This window comes from Symphalangus syndactylus, chromosome X (assembly GCF_028878055.3).
Source record: "Symphalangus syndactylus isolate Jambi chromosome X, NHGRI_mSymSyn1-v2.1_pri, whole genome shotgun sequence".
Classification (NCBI taxonomy): domain Eukaryota; kingdom Metazoa; phylum Chordata; class Mammalia; order Primates; family Hylobatidae; genus Symphalangus; species Symphalangus syndactylus.
This window is the reverse complement of record NC_072447.2, coordinates 136132882-136138881: the sequence shown is the minus strand read 5'-3', so window position 1 is coordinate 136138881 and position 6000 is coordinate 136132882.

The window sequence follows — 6000 nt, the reverse complement described above, 5'->3', positions numbered from 1 at the left end:
TTGCTGTTTTGCAGGACTTTTCCTTAGTTCAGCTAAAGATGGGGTCCTTGCCACACGGCCACAAAAATTTAGGCCTGCAGACAATTTGAAGGGTGAGTAAGGCAGGGTTTTATTGGGTGAAAAGGGAAAAAAGGGGAAACAGGGACCCTCCGCAAAGCCAGAGTCTCTGATGGCGCGCTTCCTGCCTCTCAGTTTGAATCCCAGGTTCCACACAGGAAGAGGAAGACCCAGGCTCCTCCCCACTGCAAATGGCATGAACTTCCTGAGGCCCCACCCCAGTGTGCATTCCTCCTAGCATGCAGGCTGGTTGGAGTTTTGCCAGGGAGCCCCTTACACTTGGCTGTCTCACTGTCACAGCTTGAATGGACTTTGCTCTTCCCATAGCTGCTGAGGCTGGTCTTCCTCAGGTAGCTAAGGGCTCTCTTCCTGCCAAAGTTAAAACTATTTTAATAGGTCTCTTGTACCATTCAATCAGTTTCCCCATCTATAAAGTGGGAATTTTCACATCTACCTTGTAGGGTAGAGTTATAACCGGAATAGGTCTGTTGCAAGTCAGTACACCAAGACACCAGGTTGCAGCAGAGAAAGAGGTTTAATCGTAGGGCTGCGAAACCAGGAGATGAGAGGAAACCTCAAATCCATCTCCTGAAGGAGTCTGTGGCTAGGGTTTTAAGAGTTTTGGAGTGGGCTGAAGTGTGGAGATTGTTGATTGGTTAAAGAGTGTAGAGTAAAGTCATGGGACAGGGAGGTGAAGAAACTGGATTCTCATACTGATTCCGTTCCTCTGTGGGGGTCTTCAAACTGTTGACGTCATCTGTTTTGCTGGGACTCAGGATCTGAAAAAAAAACATAAGCAATTCTCAAACCAAAGCCTTATGACTTTGATGTCAGAGAGCCTACCATAGGAACAATGGGGATGCAAATGTGACTTTCAGTTACAAGGAAGTGGGTCAAAGTGCAGCCTAATTAATGCTTAATTATAACTATATTTCTGTCCACAATTCTTGTTACTCTTTGAGGATGGCTTCAGAATAACTGTGGGCTTAAAGAAGATGGGGTGTATAAAACACACTTAATACTATTCCTGGCTCAGAGTGAACATTTTTAATAGACATCCAAAAAGTTGACCTATACTTTTCTCTGCCTGACACCACCCCACTCTCAATCCCTTGTGAAAACTGGGTAACTCTACTACCTGGGGAGAATTCCTTAACCATCTCGTGCATACTCTTCTCCACCTTCTCCAGCCCTAAGGCTAAGAATAGTAGCCTTTGCCCTTCTTCTTTGGGACCTAAATCCAAGTGTTTCTGCACCCCCTCTCTAGGACAGGTGTGTGACCTTGTGCAACTCATTTCCCTTTAGTGGGCTTTCATTCCCCCATATTAGATGAGAGGGTTGGACTTAGGGCATGATTCATAACTTAGGGTCCCTGAAGGTTGTGGGGGGATCTGTGCACACTTACCTGCAAAGTGTAAATCAAACATCTAATGTCTACACTGAGACATGTCTTACTGGAAAGTTATCTGTATGTTTCAACATGTTAGTTGCTGCAGCTTTTGGAATGTTTTCCCATTGGTTATATAAATTGATTCAAATCCCATCCATTCTGTTCAGTGAGTTGTTTCTTAGTGTGTGAGTCCCTAATTTATCTGATGATAGAACTTACCTCATTCATTCTTCAAACCCATTAACCTCCAAAAGTAGAGACAGGAATTGGAATTGGAAGGCAAAATTAATATTGCTTTGATAGAAATTTAACGCATTAATTATCTGATGTAGTTGGGCAATGAGGAATTCAAGTTATCTAATGGGGGGTTGATAATTCCTCTTTATGCAATGAAGCAGTTTTGTAGGAAAAGTTGTCTTGCATAGGGGTGGAGTCCAGGATCTCAGGATCATCACTCTCCACTGTCCCGCAGCATCTTTCTAAGCCCAGATGTTTTTTAAATTTTTTTTTAAGAAAGGGTCTCACTCACTGTAACCTCAAAATCCTGGGCTCAAGTGATCCTCCTGCGCTCAGCCTCCCAAGTGGCTAGACCTACAGGTACATACCACCACACTTGGCTAATTAAAAAAAAAAATGTTTAAGAGACAGGGTCTCACTATGTTGCCTAGGCTGGTCTTGAACTCCTGGCCTCAAGTGATCCTCCTGCCTCGGCCTCCCAAAGTGCTGGGATTACAAGCATGAGCCACTATACCTGGCCCAAATTCCAGGTTTTCAATCTCGTAGCTAGACCAGGGCTTAGCAAACTGTGGCCCATGTATCAAATCTGGCTCACCACCTCTGTTTGTATACCTGTTTTAGTAGCTAACATGGTTTTTCCACTTTTAAATGGTTGAAAAGAGGACTATTTTGTTAAACATGACAATTATGTAAAATTAAAATGTCAGTGGCCATAAAATTTTATCAGAACGCAGCCACAGTTATTCATTTACATATTGTCTATGACTACTTTTGTACTCCAACAGTAGAGTTGATTAATTGTGAAGGGACCTGTATGTCCCACAAACCTAAACATTGACTAGCTGGCTTTTTACAGAAAAACTTTGCCAGCCCCTAAGCTAGATTGTCAGTCGTAGTGTTACAGACGTGGGAAGAATTTCATGAGGACCCAAAGTCCTAACTGCCTCTGGCCTAGCAGAATAAGCCCAGAAGGGGTCTAGCAACCCCCTACGTTACCCAGCACAGATTCCAAACCTCAAAACAAGTTAGAAGGCAGAAAGCAGGGCCAGGCATGGTGGCTCATGCCTGTAACCCCAGCACTTTCGGAGGCTGAGGCAGGTGGATCACTTGCGGTCAGGAGTTCGAGACCAGCCTGGGCAACATGGTGAAACCCCATCTCTACTAAAAATACAAAAGTTAGCTGGGCATGGTGGCAGGTGCATGTAATCCCAGCTACTCTGGAGGCTGAGGCAGGAGATTTGCTTGATTCCGGGAGGCAGAGGTTGCAGTGAGCTGAGATTGCACCATTGCACTCCAGCCTGGGCGACAGAGCAAGACTCTGTCTCAAAGAAAAAAAAAAAAAAAAGGCAGAAAGCACTAAAATGATCCATATTCCCAGGGTGGCAAGTTGTTTTGCAATGTTGTGGTTTGAGGCTCAGAACAGGGGAAGAACCTCTGACCTGTGGAGCCCACCTCTGCCTTTGCTCCTAGGGACAGAAGAACTTGAGGGGTCCATAGTGTTCTACATGTAAACTTAAGAACACAAGTGAGACAGCCTCAAAGAACAGATTGGAGTTATTCTGACAGCTTTCATGGCCAAAGGACTTCCAGATGGAGTTTGTCAATTTGCTGTAATTTTTCATCTTCTAAAGAACACGTCTAAACCCCAAGTCATCTCTTCACCTGTGTACAGGTATAAAACCCTCATCCTTTCATGAAAAAAATAATTTTATTTCAGAACTTAATGTTGAGGTTTAGAAAAAAGGCAGAAAAACTACTTCTAAGAGCCAAAAAACACAATGTATTTCAAAAGGTGGTGACAACTTCCTCTGAAGTCCAGAGTTCAGGGAAACAGGAGGTGATGGTAACTCGCACACCCAGCACCTGCTCATCACACGGCTCCCTTTCTGTCTCCTCCTTTCCTTGCTGTCTGTCTTGGCTGTTCTCTCTGGTTCTCCTTCCAGATTGATTTTATCCCCTCTGCTGCCTCCTACCCCATGTGTCTGTAATATGAAATGAAAGAAAGCTTTTTATCACTTGTAACTAGAATTTATGGTTTCAACTCTTAATTTTAAAAGTAGTTATGTGAAATAGTTTCTGTTTCTCAAAGTAAACAAAATTGCTTTTTACACTTTGGTCTGCTATGGTAACAGTACTAACAGCTACCATTAATTGAGCACTTACTAAGTGCTGGACACTCTATTAGGCACGTAGAATGTTATAAGACACTTAATACTCACAAGTGTCCTATGTGCTATCATATCTCTCTCATTTCAAAGGTGAGGAAATGGAGGCACAGACACTAAATGTATTGTCCAAAGTCCTCTGGTTTATAACTAGCAAAGAGGTCAAAACTCAGGCAGTTTTGTTCCTGGGCCCACATCCTCAACCACAAAACTTAACTAATGGCCTTCTGTTGTTAAATGTCCCTTAGCTTAGAGAAGGCACAAAAGCTCCCCTATTTATCATTTCAGGTTCTCCTGGAGAATTTTATTCTTTGGGTGTGTGGCTCTCCAATGGATATAACAGCCTACTTTTATTTTCCCAGAAGTATTAATAGAGATGGAGAGGAAGGCCTGGAATCCTCACACTTCCCGTTCACTCTAACTCAAAGATGGTTGATTTTCTCCTGTTTCTGCCTCTCCATGCCACACATTCACTGCAAACAAAACCCTCTCCTTTCCTTACCTTTTCAATTTCACAGGGCATGAAAGAGGTGGGGGTCATCATTCTCTTCTGCCATATCCAGGCTATTATTCCATGGCCATTGCTCACCAACCCCCTTGATTTTGAAGGCTGATAATGAAAATGACCAAAGGGAATACTTGGAGGGGATAAACATTAGTCCAGATTCATGAATTTCTTACAGTGGAAACATCAGTATTGTGTGGTCTGGGGGCTATAGGCTCTGGGCCCCTGAAAGATTCTCAAAAAAATCACCGAAATGGGGTGGATTGGTTAATAGGAGAAAAAGTACACAAATTTATTTAATATGCATATATGGAAGCCTTCAGGATAAAGACCCAACTTCTCAATGAGTCACAGAAACTTATACACCATTTTGAGATTACAGAAAGAGTTGGGGCTTAGATTCCGGTAAAAACAAGTTATAGGAGAGAGAGAAGAGGCTTGGCTAGTTAGCCTTGTTATGTAGATGAAGCCTCTCTTGAGAGCATAAATGGTAAATGTTTCTGTATTAGTCTGTTCTCACACTGCTATAAAGAAATACCTGAGACTGGGTAATTTATAAAGGAAAGAGATTTAGTTGGCTCACCGTTCTACAGGCTGTTCAGGAGGCATAGCAGCTTCTGCTTCTGGGGAGGCCTCAGGGAACTTCCAATCATGGTGGAGGGCAAAGGGGGAGTGAGGTATCTCCCAGGGCAAGAGCAGAAGCAAGAGAGCAAGGCTGGGGGGTGCTACATACTTTTAAACCACCACGTCTCAGGATAACTCACTCATTCACTATCATGAAGGCAGTACCGGGGGATAGTGCTAAACCATTCATGAGAAATCTGCCCCCAAGATCCATTCGCCTCCCACCAGGTCTCACCCCAAACACTGGGGAATACTATTCGACATGAGATTGGTGGGGACACAGATCCAAACCATATCCGTTTCTTTTCAGACTTTTAAAGGGGTCAGACCTTCAATTTCTCCCTGGATCTGGGGCAAGACATAGAGAGGGGAGGGGGCATGGCTACATTAATGGGGATTCTCTACAGATACAAATTTTCCCCACTTAAGAAGCTGTGTTAAGTGGGGAAAGAAGGGGCCTTACAAAGCTTTGTAAGGCCACTTTTGTCAAGATGGCTAAGCAGCAGCCCTTTCAAAATATGTCAAAGAAATATGTTTTGGGGTAAAATAATTTAATTTCTTTCAGTGGGAAATATTCTCTATCTGGGGTACCTTCTTGGAAATTAGAGATGTTACTGTTTGTTGAGCATTTAGTATATGCCAGACTTTGTTCTAAAGACTTTATAGATATAATCTCATTAAACCTTAAGATCCCTACAACTTTGTGAGGGAGACTGACAGATGAAAGAAACAAAGCCTAAAGAGGTCAAGAGACTTGAACAAAATGTCACACAGCTGTGAAATATTGGAGCCTGGTTGAAACCCAAATCTGACTTTAAAGCTTATTCTTAGAAACCAATTGCTAAATTGATGACTGTGTTGTAAATGAGGGAGTAAGCCCCCTTGTGGGGTCTTTAAGGATCACTCCAACAAGGCCATAGAAATTGCACTCAGAGAGGCACCTGAAATTAAAGCATTTATTATACTCACAGGTCCTAGAGAGGGAGGCACGCCATGCAGAGGACCATATGGGAGGAGTACCA